Source organism: Myotis myotis, unplaced genomic scaffold (genome assembly GCF_014108235.1).
Source record: "Myotis myotis isolate mMyoMyo1 unplaced genomic scaffold, mMyoMyo1.p scaffold_m19_p_3, whole genome shotgun sequence".
NCBI classification, from domain to species: Eukaryota; Metazoa; Chordata; class Mammalia; order Chiroptera; family Vespertilionidae; genus Myotis; species Myotis myotis.
The window spans coordinates 170,266,472-170,279,267 of NW_023416335.1; the positions used below are offsets into that span (position 1 = coordinate 170,266,472).

Consider the following 12,796-nt stretch of genomic DNA (forward strand, 5'->3'; position numbering starts at 1 on the left):
ATCAATAAAATATATTAAAAAAAAATAAAAGTCGAATAAAAAATCTGATGAACAGAGTAAACATGAATGGAATAGAATCAGGAGCATGGAAATGGAACAGACGGACGATTCTCAGAGGGAAGCGTGTGTGGGTGTGTGCGAGAAGAGATTAGACAGAGATCTTATATGCATGTATGCAGAACCTATGGACACAGACAGTAGGGTGGTGAGGGCCTGGGGTGTGGGGTGGGACCCGGGTGGTGGGAGCTATGGGGTGAAAAAGAGGGATATCTGTAATAATCTCAACAATAAAGATTAAAAAAAAGGAAATGAAGAATCTCTGGCCCCTACCAAGGACTTACTAAGTCAGAACCTCAATTTTAACAGGATCCCTAGATTATTCATACACACCTTAAAATTTGAAGAGAATTGCTCTATAGTTTTTTTCAGGATAAGATGAGCTGGGTATGGTTCTGAGATGTTCATTCCACAGATCTACTTTCCCCAAGGGCTCCCCCCCCGCTTTATTGTGTGTGCATGTGCGTGTGTGCAGGCAGGGTTGCAAGTATGCGTGTATGTGGGCATGCGTGTGTATATAGGCATGTGAGTGTGTGGGTATGTCTCTGTTTATGATGTCCCTTCTTTGTTTGGCCAACACTCCCCTCATGAACTCTTGTGTCCAAAATGACTCCTCTGTTAACAACTTTTGTCCTTGCTTCTGTTTATTCATACACAACCATACATTTCTTCAGTCATGTAGCTCATTCAGGGCTGGCTCTGGAAGCCTCCTGTGAGGAAATAGGGAGTAGGAGTAGATGGGTTTGCCAGGTAGAACCAAGTAAGTTTCTTGGAGTAGAAGATAGCTGACCTTCCCTCAGAAGGGCCTAGGGGTTTTTAATTGTGTTGATAAGAACCGTGAGGTCTCCTGGAATTGTCTCATTGGCTGCCAATACCTTCAGCCAGATCACCTACACTCATACATTTTATTTATTAGGATTTGTCTTGCTTTTTATTTCTTTTTTTTTTTTTTTAATATTTTATTCGTTTTCTACAGAGAGGAAGGGAGAGGGATAGAGAGTTAGAAACATCAATGAGAGAGAAACAGCGGTCAGCTGCCTCCTGCACACCTCCCACTGGGGATGTGCCCGCAACCCAGGTACATGCCCTTGACCGGAATCGAACCCGGGACCCTTCAGTCTGCAGGCCGACACTCTATCCACTGAGCCAAACAGGTCAGGGCTGCTTTTTATTTCTTTTCTTTTTTTTTTTTTTAATTAAATCTTTATTGTTCAGATTATTACATTTGTTCCTCTTTTTTTTCCCCCCATAACTCCCCTCCTCCCAGTTCCCGCCCCACCCTCCGCCCTCACTCCCCACCCACTGTCCTCATCCATAGGTGCACGATTTTTGTCCAGTCTCTTCCCGCATCTCCCACACCCCTTTCCCCCCCAGGAATAGTCAGTCCATTCCCTTTCTATGTCCCTGATTCTATTATAATCAACAGTTCATTCTGCTCATCAGAATATTTATTCACTTCATTCTTAGATTCACTTGTTGATAGATGCATATTTGTTGTTCATAATTTGTATCTTTACCTTTTTCTTCCTCTTCCTCTTCTTAAAGGATACCTTTCAGCATTTCATATAATCCTGGTTTGGTGGTGATGAACTCCTTTAGCTTTTCCTTATCTGTGAAGCTCCTTATCTGACCTTCAATTCTGAATGATAGCTTTGCTGGATAAAGTAATCTTGGTTGTAGGTTGTTGGTATTCATCACTTTGAATATTTCTTGCCACTCCCTTCTGGCCTGCAAAGTTTCTGTTGAGAAATCAGCTGACAGTCGTATGGGTATTCCCTTGTAGGTAACTGAGTTTCTTTCTCTTGCTGTTTTTAAGATTCTCTCTTTATCTTTTGCTCTTGGCATTTTAATTATGATGTGTCTTGGTGTGGTCCTCTTTGGATTCCTTTTGTTTGGGGTTCTCCGTGCTTCTTGGACCTGTAAGTCCATTTCTTTCACCAGGTGGGGGAAGTTTTCTGTCATTATTTCTTCAAATAGGTTTTCAATATCTTGCTCTCTCTCATCTTCTGGCACCCCTATAATTCTGATGTTGGTACGCTTGAAGCTGTCCCAGAGGCTCCTTACACTATCCTCGCATTTTTGGATTCTTTTTTCATTTTGCTTTTCCGGTTGGGTGTTTTTTGCTTCCTCGCATTTCAAATCATTGACTTGATTCTTGCGCTCCTCTGGTCTGCTGTCGGGAGTCTGTATAATATTCGTTATTTCAGTCCGTGTATGCTTAATTTCTAGTTGGTTCCCCAATATAAGATCGAGGGTCTTATTAGTTTTCTTGTAGATCTCATTAAGTTTATCGGCGGCTTCTAAACAGTTCTTGAGAGACCTTAAAAGTGTGGTTCTGAACTCTATATCTTCCATTGACAATTTTGTCCTGTTTCTTTGTCTCCGCATTTTGTTATGCTTCCTTGGTGCACCCCCTAGTGGTCTTTGTTCGCAGTCTTATAGTTAAATCTTGATTGTTGTAGCTAATTCCAGGGAGGGTTTGACCTCCAGGCCAAGTGGCTATGAGAATCAGCTGTGTCAGCAGTGAGAGAACTTCTGTCCTCTAGGGAGGTGCTAATCTGGCGTTTGCCTGAGGCTATCCGGCAAATGCCTCTGTGCTGGGCTTGGGCGGGGCGGGTCGCACAGGATCAGCAGGGTGGGCTGGAGAGAGCAGTTATGGCGGCTCTCAGTCCCGTCCCCAGGGGCTCTGCCTCTCTGAGTCCCAGCACCCGCTGCAAAGCTCGGAGAGAAAGCTGCACTCGCTCTGACCGAAGCCAGACAGTCCCGCTTCTCCCGTTTGAGTCTGGGTCCCTAAAGACTCGCCCGGATCTGGAGCTCAGAGTCTGCGACTCCCTCCCGATGGAAAACGCCAACCGCGCCCTCCGCACCTCCGAATTTGACTTCAGCACTGCGCCTCCTCTGAGTGTCCGTATGCGTTTCTCTTTCCTCCTAGTTGTAGGACTTCCACTCAGCCAGCGTTCCTGTGGTTCTGGGTGATGTCCCTTCCGTTTTTTAGTTTCACTTTTGAAGTAGGTGTTCAAGGCAGCAAACTCCTGCGTTAACCTATGCCGCCATCTTGGTTCTCCTCTGCTTTTTATTTCTTAACGTGTTTGCTGTCAAACCCTTATTTTGAAAATCATTGCCTTGTTCCATCCATTTAGCCTTCTACAGCTCAGATTCTTCTGTTCAGCACTACTGGGTTGTGACTGGACTTCTTAGTCTCACATTTCAAAGCAAGAGTTGATAATGAGTTTTGTGTAGTGGCAGAGATTTGAAGCTCTCTCTTGAAAAGCCTTTTCTCCCACCTTCCTTCACTGTATCTTTCCTTTCTTCTCATCCATCTTCTTAGACACATTGCTCTTTTTTAAGACCAGGGCTGGTAAAGTCCAAAGGTACATAATCTGATTAGATGAGTAACGAGCAGTACAATTTATAGATGCAAAATAAATTAATAATGTCATCAAGTTGTACTTTTATTAAAATTTTTAAGACAGTCTTAAATAAATAAATTTGGTCACTATTCCCTTGTTGCCAATTTTCCATAAACTTAATGTCTTTGATTACATAGCATTTTTCTATAATATACCTTGGTAATTCACTGTAATTTTGCTGTCCTCCCTTGTATAGGATTTCATCATACATAGTCTTAGTGCAAGAAAATATATCCAGTTTTATTTTTTTTAAATATGTATCTATGTTAAATTTTTATGTGTATTCAGTATGATGATGGAAAGAAGAAAAAAGAACTTCAACATTTAATAATTCCCTATAATTATGTAGTATTGTGGTGAAGAGTTTAGACTCTGGAGTTCCACTCTTTGGATTTAAATATTGATCTCACCACTTACTGACTGTGACCTTTTGAAAGATACTCAGCTTTTTGAGCCTCAGTTTTTTCATTTGTAAAATGGAGATGATAACACCTACCTGATAGAGTTGTGAGGATTAGATGAGATAATTCTTGCAAAGTACTTGGTACAGTGCCTACTATATAGTAAGTCCTCAAAAAATGTTAGCTAAAAACATCAAATACACATGTGGTAATATAATTTATATAGGGTTTAACAGTCCCTGTTGTCAAACATGGGATCCTAGTGGGGTAACTAACAAAATCAGAGCATAAGGAAATGTTTTCTGCTCTGACTGGGTAGTTCATTTGATGAGAGCATTTTTCGGATACACCAAGGTTATGGGTTTGAGCTCCAGTCAGGGCACATATAAGAAGCAACAATGAATGCATAAATACATGGAACAACCAATCCATGTTTCGCTCCCTCTCTCTCTAAATATCAATAAACAAGAAGTTTTAAAAAAGGAGAAAGTACCCTGGTAGTGTAATAGTGGTAAGAAGTGCATATACACTTAAGAACGGAAACATTTTAAAGCAGCATTTTTTACTATTTGCCATAGTTAAAGACTAAGTTTATTTTCAAGGTTGGAGTGTCAGCACAATCATGGTCTTTTTTAGGATACTGTCATCTTATATGTGTCATATAATGCTGTTACTTCTGCCTTGCACTCTCCTGTTTTCCACAACTTCTTTCTACTTCTTTATGATTGCTTAAGCATGCTCGCTCTCCCTCTCTCTCTCTCTCTCTCTCTCTCTCTCTCTCTCTCTCTCTCTCTCTCTCTCTCAGCACTCCTTTATTCCTAGGCCAGAATGAATGCCGTTTCAATTACTCTTAAAGCGTTCTATGCAAAATGTAATGATTGTATTTACACAGTGTATTGAAAATATTTTGTTATGTTTCTCTTTCCTTCCCTGGACTAATCTTGACAGTAGTACCATTGATCCTGGAATCATATTTCAGTTTAATCCTACCTTGCCATTTATAGTCATATAACCAGAGGGCTTTTTGGTGATAAATGATGTAAGAAAACGAGCACTGTTCTTAATAATAAAGATGATAATTGTAAATAATGGTAATAAAAACTCTAAGTGCCTGTCCCTATGTCTTACGTAGGTATTGATAATGCTTAACTGAACCACAATGACTCCTTATCATTTATCTGATTCTGTGGCTGCTTTAAACTGTTTTCCACTTCTTGTTTTTTAAGAGATGTTAATACAATTTCATTTCATGAATCTGTTAGTCGGATGGAGTATGTTTAATTTTTCCTGTTTTATTTGATAAAAGAATTTATGTAAACCCAAGTTACCTTCATACTTGGCTCTTTCAGCAGTTTAAAATGTTTTTTTGGCCATCAATTCAATGTATAGTTGATAACGTTTTCTTGTCTTAATGTCTTGCTTACTTGTTTGTTGAATCTTAACTAGAGGCAGACAGACCAGTTAGTGCAGTGTTCTCAACCTTCTGGCCCTTTAAATACAGTTCCTCATGTTGTGACCCAACCATAAAATTATTTTCGTTGCTACTTCATAACTGTAATGTTGCCACTGCTATGAATCGTAATGTAAATATCTGATATGCAGGATAGTCTTAGGCGACCCCTGTGAAAGGGTTGTTCGACTGCCAAAGGGGTTGCGACCCACAGGCTGAGAACTGCTGATTTAGTGGAAGCCATTGCAGTAGTCAAGGCAAGAGACAGTAGTGGCCCAACAAGGATAACATCAGTGGGAAAGAGAAATGAATGGATTCTAGATATGTTTAGGAGGAAATTTATAGGACTTACTGGGTGCTTGGAGATGGTTGTAGGAGATAGGAAGTTGAGTTGTAGAGAGGGGAGAAGCAAAGATGAATTCTAGATTCTGACTTAATTAAGGACTGGGTAAATAAGTGGTGGAACTTCTCACTGACATGAGGAACAGGAGAAGGGCAAGTTTGGGGTAAGGTAATAGTTCATTTCTAGATTTAATTTCAAGTATCTGTGGAAAATCTGAGAGAGGAGCCTTATGAGGCAGTTGGATATGTGGGGCTTAAGCTTAGGAAAGAGAACAGGGCTAAAAATATTTATTGGGTAGCTATCAGTATACATGACTGAGTTGAAGACACGTAAGTGATAAGACAGATTAGGGAGAGAATAGACTGCATAGCATGAGAAAAGAGAACCTAGGACTGAAAATTGAGAAAGCCCTTTTTTTTTTTTTTTTTTTTTTTTTGTGGTGGTAGAAAGAGAGCATCCATTAAGAAGAAGAAAGAAATAGAGGAGAAAGAAAAATTAAATATGGAGTAAGAAACCCAGGAAAGTGTAGTTATAGAAACAGAGGGAAGATAATGTTTTCAGAAGGAGGGGATATAGTCAGCCATGTCAAATGGCCTTTACTTTCATCAAAATCTTAAATTTCTCCTTGCATTCTATGCAATGTTTATTTAACAAATGTGGCATTAAAATATATTCTTTAAGTTGTAATGATAACCTTGTATAGTGCTTGTACTAAGCCTTTCATGATAGTTATAACAGTTCTGAGTTATTTCTATAGGTTAAATAAAGGAAGTTAATATTGGAAGGTTGGGAGATGAATATAATTATGTTAGTATCTAACTTTGTTTCTCAAGAAAGAGAGCTTTTATCTAATCTAATAAAAGACAAACATGCAAATTGACCATACCTTTGCTATGCCTTAAGCCACACCCACCAGCCAATCAGAGCGACTATATGCAAATTAACCCAACCAAGATGGCGGCCGGCAGCCATGGAGCTGGAGTGAGCAGGAGGATTGAATGCCCCAGTGATGGAGGAAGCTAAGCTTCCTGCCTGCCGCGGCCGGCTCTGAGCTCCACTCAAAGCAACAAAGTTTCAATTATAGAAGGTAAATAAATCCCAGAATAAAAAGAGAAAAAGAAAAAAAAGAGAGGTTGGGAGCTTCCGTCGCCGGGGGGCTTGGCCTGCCTGAAAACAGCCCTTAGCCCCTCACCCAGACTGGCCAGGCACCCCAGTGGGGAGCCCCCACCCTAAAGGGGGTGTGGCCAACCTGAAAACAGCCATCAGCCCCTCACCCAGGCAGGCCAAACCTCCATCTGGTGAGTGTCCCCGTGGGGGGTGGGGCTTGACCAGCCTGCAAACAACCATCAGCCCCTCACTCAGGCTGGCCAGGCACCCCAGTGGGGATGCCCACCCTGAAGGGGGTGTGACCAGCTGCATACAGCCATCAGCCCCTCACCCAGGCTGTCCAGGCACCCCAGTGGGGACCCCCACCCTGAAGGGGGTGTGACCAGCTGCAAACAGCCATCAGCCCCTCACCCAGGCTGGTCAGGCACCCCAGCGGGACCCCCACCCTGATCCGGGACAGCCTTCAGGGCAAACCAGCCTGCCCCCACCCATGGCCCAGGCCTCTCTCCTATGTAATAGAAGGGTAATATGCAAATTGACCCTAACAGCAGAACGACTGGGAATGACTGGTCACTATGACACACATTGACCACCAGGGGGCAGACACTCAATGCAGGAGCTGCCCCCTGGTGGTCAGTGTGCTCCCACAGCGGGAGCTCTGCTCAGCCACAAGCCAGGCTGATTGCTGCCAGTACAGCGGTGGTGGTGGGAGCCTCTTCTGCCTCCTCAGCAGCACTAAGGATGTCAGACTGCAGCTTAGGTCTGCTCCCCACTGGCAAGTTGACATACCCTGAGGGCTCCCAGGCTGCCAGAGGGATGTCTGATTGCCGGCTTAGGCCCAATCCCCCAGGGAGCAGGCCTAAGCCAGCAGGTGGTCATCCCCCGAGGGGTCCCAAACTGCAAGAGGGCATAGGCCGGGCTGAGGGACCCCCCTCCCCCCCCCGAGTGCACAAATTTTTGTGCACTGTGCCTCTAGTCTAGTAATATCTATCATTAAGCCTGTACTTCCACAGGTAGTTCCTGATTCTAGCTATGGGAATTAATAGAATTAATTTTAAAAATTGGTCCATCTTGTTATTAAGAACTTTTAAAATGGTAAGTAAATGTACAGTAATTTGAAGACTCTTCGAAAATTGTGTGGTTAATTGTGGAGGAGCATGAATGGTTTGAAGAAGCTCTTTTGTTTTTAGGAGGAGTAAATCATTGCACTCTTTATGGCTCAGCTAACCAAGCAAATCATAGTGTTTTCCATAAATTTATATTTGGTCTGTAAAGTGATAGTCATCTGTGGAGTACATTTGATTTGATGTGACTCATGATTCAGATTTTATGAGTGTCGAATAACAAAGTTATTTCTTAGAACATAGGTAGTTTGAAAACTGTCACTGTTGACTTCAGATTATATTGAAATTTATTATGTTAGAAAAATTTTCCATTGTTTTATAAAATCATTTTTACATGGAACATATGTACTTAACATCTTTGAGATGGTTATTAAGAATTGATAAGAAAACTAATGCAGGGCTTAGACTCTGGTCAGATTATTTTTAATATAAGAAAAAATGAGAAAAAAAATGTAATTACAGAGTAAAGGTTAGACTTCCTTATTATGTTGACATAATTGTTGGCATTTTTGCATATTAACTTGGATACTAACTATAATTAGTGTGTAAAGGCTCCATATAATGCTCTTGACATTTTGGACTAGAGCAGGAAGATGTTAGATGATATTAAATGTCTATGGAAGTATCTCATTTTAAAATATGGGGGAAGCCCAAAATATACTGTAGATGAAAGGAGAGCTGTTCTGTCCAGAGCAGGGGTCCTAGATTTTACCTGCCAGCATCCTTTCTCTTTAGCTTTTCCAAACAGTTTGATTATTAATAATTTTACCATCAAGTGTCGGTAAAGAGCATGACTATATACTGTTTATCTCATATTTTCAATTAAGAATTTATCAGCAGCCCTAAAATTCTAGCTTATAAAAATCAGGTATTGGAACATGAAAAATTATTTGTGTAAATGTTTCTGGCACCTTTTTAAAAAATGTATTTTTATTGATTTTTAGCGAGAGGAAGGGAGAGGGATAGAGAAATGGAAACATTGATGAGAGAGAAACATCATCGATCAGCTGCCTCCTGCACACCTCCTACTGGGAATCCAGCCTGCAACCTGCACATGTGCCCTGACCAGGAATTGAACTGGTGACCTCCTGGTTTATGGGACAACACTGAACCACTGCGCCACATCAGCCTGGCTGTTTCTGGCAACTTTTAAAGTATGAATAGCTTCCTTTAATAAAGTAAATCTAATGTTATGGCTGATTTTATAATATTAGTAGATATAATTGGTAGGTAACGATAGTGATTTACTTAGTAACTACTATCTAGAATGTTTTATTAACTATTTCCCAACTATGTGTATTCTTTTTTAAAAAAACAAGAGTTTTGGTCTCTAAAAATGACTACTCCAGCCGAAACCGGTTTGGCTCAGTGGGTAGAGCGTCAGCCTGTGGACTGAAAGGTCCCAGGTTCGATTCCGGTCAAGGGCATGTACCTGGGTTGCGGGCATATCCCCAGTAGGAGATGTGCAGGAGGCAGCTGATCGATGTTTCTCTCTCATCGATGTTTCTAACTCTCTATCTCTCTCCCTTCCTCTCTGTAAAAAATCAATAAAATATATTTTTAAAAAAAAATAAAAAAACAAAAAAAACAAAAAAAAAACAAGAGTTTCTAGTGGTATTTGCAATTCAGTTTTAATATTAACGTGTTTTTGTAGCTCTTTTATGTTGCAAATTGTGATTTCTAATAACATCAATTACTTGTTTTCTTTATCTTGCAATATAAAAATATAGTTTCAAAATAATAGAACCAGAATTAACGTAAACAATAAATCTCTGAGTGAAGTTTAGAGTTTCTTTATCGTTCTTTTAGTCCTTAGATTACATCCCTCTAAAAAAGGTTACATTTAACATCATTTGAAAATAATTTCATTTCTGGGTGGTCATGCTAATAGTTGGATATATGGTTAGATTCTGGGTGTTGTTTCTAAACACCTATATTAATTTAGTTAATCCTTACAACTGCCATGTGAAGTAGGTTCAGTTGTTATCCCTATTTTTGCCCTCTTGATTTCAGGTTAATTTGCATTAACAAGAAAATAGTACTGCTTTTGTTTGTCGTTATGGGTTGATACAGGGAAAATGGCAGATAAAAACTGAGGAAAAGGAAAATTTTGATTAGGAAATGAGATGGTATTTATAATTTGGGACCCTGAGGATAGTATATCATGGGACTGAAAAGGGAGCTAAGGCACAATAGACAATAATTTTTGTATATAACTGCAGTGCCCTGTAGAACTTTTCCTGTCTGGATAATAATGAGAGGGAGTTCTAGTAGAAAAACCAGATAAAGTGGGAGTCTATACTATACTGATCTGTTTAAGGAGACAAAAAGAGGACAGTTTTCTGTAAATAACATTACTTAATAAGTTTATAACTCACTTTTAACCTTATTTTGGTTAACTGAGGCTCAACTCAATTATATATTCATACATTCCTCCAGATTTATATATAACCCTTCAGTAATGTCACTTAAATATGTGTGAATATATGTATAATATCAAATTTTATTACACTGTAACAAGATTCCAAGTCCAGGACTTATCCTGAACATTAAATGTTTAAATTTTAATGAAAATTAGAAAATAATGTATCTGGAATCATCAAAATCAGTTGCAATTTAAGTTACTTCTTGGCAAAATATAATGTTCAAACCAGTGGGTAGTAATGGAAGTGAAAGTTGCTACCACATTGTTTCCTGAGCAGTGTTGTCGTAAGTTCCGATTGATTTGATGGAATAGGTTTTCATTAGTGAAATGCTTGATTTGGTTCATGATTACTAAGGAGTACATTTTTGTGGATGAGCTTTATTACTATTAAAGCTTACACAGGATACTTTTGAATAGAGCATCCTAATTTTTGGAATTTCTTTTCTAAGCTATTCTGATGAGATCTATATCTTAGTTGAGCTTATGGCATGATAACAAGGACAAATATAGCTTTCAATACTGGTGTCTAAGAGACCATTTTGGTTGCCTTAAAATATTTTCAAGACCTTTTAATTCACTTACATTTTCTTAAAAAAAGTACTTGATTGTATTTTAAATTCATAAGACCTGAGTTTAATGGAGACTGCATTTTCTGTAAATAAAATTTAGAAATTATTATTTAGTTCTTTTTAAAAATATATATTTTTATTGATTTCAGAGAGGAAGGGAGAGAGAGAGCGAAACGGCGATGATGAAAGAGTATCATTAATCAGCTGCCTCCTGCATGCCCCACACTGGGGATCGAGCCTGCAACCCAGCATGTGCCCTGACTGGGAATTGAACCGTGGCCTCCTGGTTCATAGGTTGATGCTCAACCACTGAGCCATGCCAGCTGGGCTCTTAATGACATCTTTTTTTGTGTGTGTGTGTGTTGAATGACTTTTATTTTTAAACAACTATCCCACTACCCACAATCAGTGTTTTGTTTTTTTTTTTGCTTAAAGTAATACAAAGGGTATTACATGTGTCCATTTCCCCGCCCCCCTGCCCTAGACAGTCCCCTAGCCTCCCCTATCCCCCAGTGTCTTCTTAATGACATCTTTTATATTAGCTTATATCATAAGGATAATATCATAAAGATAATATATTTGGATTATTGTTCCTGTGTCTATTTTATCAATCCAATCACATAAGACTTTTTCTTTTCCTGTTAATCCTCAGTCAGTATTTTTCCTTTGACCTTTTTTAAGAGAGAGTAGAAGAGCGAGGGAAAGACAGAAACAGATGTCAGAGAAACACATCAATTGGTTTCCTCCTGCACGCGGGCCCTGGCCAGGGAGGAGGCTGCAACCAAGGTATGTGTCCTTGACTGGAATCGAACCTGGGACCCTTTGGTCTGCAGGCCAATGCTCTATCCTCTGAGCCAAACCGGCTAGGGCCAAACAGGACCTTTATGCCATGTACTTGCTCACTATTCAGGGAATAGAAGTCAACAAGATTTCTATTTAGTTAACTAGAAAAGTTAACTAGATGACCTTTTTGGTATTTATCCTTTTTTTACAGTTAGAAATGAATGTCTGTATAATGTCCCTGTTTTAGTGAATGTGTCATTTAAAAATGAAAAGGGAGCCCACTATATGGGAAAACATACTTGCCAATGATACATCTGATAAGGCGTTAATTTCCATAATATATAAATTACTCATACAACTCAATAAAAGGAAGACATCCCAATTGGAAAAATAGGCAGAAGACCTGAATAGACACTTCTCCAAAGAAGACATAAAAATGGCCAAGAGACATATGAAAAAATGCTCAAAGTCACTAATCATCAGAGGGATGTAAATTAAAACAACAATGAGGTATCACCTCATACCTGTCTGAATGGCTACCGTCAACAAATCAACAAACAAGTGCTGGTGAGGATGTGGAGAAAAGGGAACTCTAGTACACTGCTGGTAGGAATGCAGACTAGTGCTGCCAATATGGAAAACAGTGTGGAGTTTCCTAAAAAATTAAAAATTGAACTGCCATTTGATCCAATGATCCCACTTCTAGGAATGTAACCTAAGAAGCCTGAAATACCAGTCAGAAAAATACATGCACCCCTATATGTTCATGGCAGCGTTATTTACAATAGCTAAGATCTGGAAACAGCCCTAGTGCCCATCAGTAGATGAGTGGATAAAAACGCCATGGCACATTTACACAGTGAAACACTATGCAGCTATAAAAAAGGAAGGATGCCGAAACCGGTTTGGCTCAGTGGATAGAGCGTCGGCCTGCGGACTGAAAGGTCCCAGGTTCGATTCCGGTCAAGGGCATGTACCTGGGTTGCGGGCACATCCCCAGTGGGGGATGTGCAGGAGGCGGCTGATCGATGTTCCTCTCTCATTGATGTTTCTGACTCTCTATCTCTCTCCCTTTCTCTCTGTAAAAAATCAATAAAATATATAAATAAATAAATAAATAAATAAAT

At 39.8% G+C, this 12,796-nt stretch overlaps 1 protein-coding gene across 8 annotated transcripts in view; it reads left to right on the forward strand.

Moving 5' to 3' along the window:
- YAF2 (YY1 associated factor 2) overlaps positions 1 to 12,796 on the forward strand; it is a 120,479-nt gene that overhangs the window by 19,591 nt on the left and 88,092 nt on the right. Inside the window, exon 1 of one of the 8 annotated variants that reach the window (XR_004965758.1) lies at positions 6,696 to 6,748. The exons of 3 other annotated variants lie outside the window; for them this stretch is intronic. The gene's annotated coding sequence lies outside the window, so the exon portion shown is untranslated. Of the gene's footprint in view, positions 1 to 6,695; positions 6,749 to 7,848; positions 7,864 to 8,875; positions 9,047 to 12,796 lie in introns of those variants that run through there. 4 more of the 8 variants (XR_004965755.1, XR_004965757.1, XR_004965754.1 and 1 more) reach the window with 4 other exon arrangements.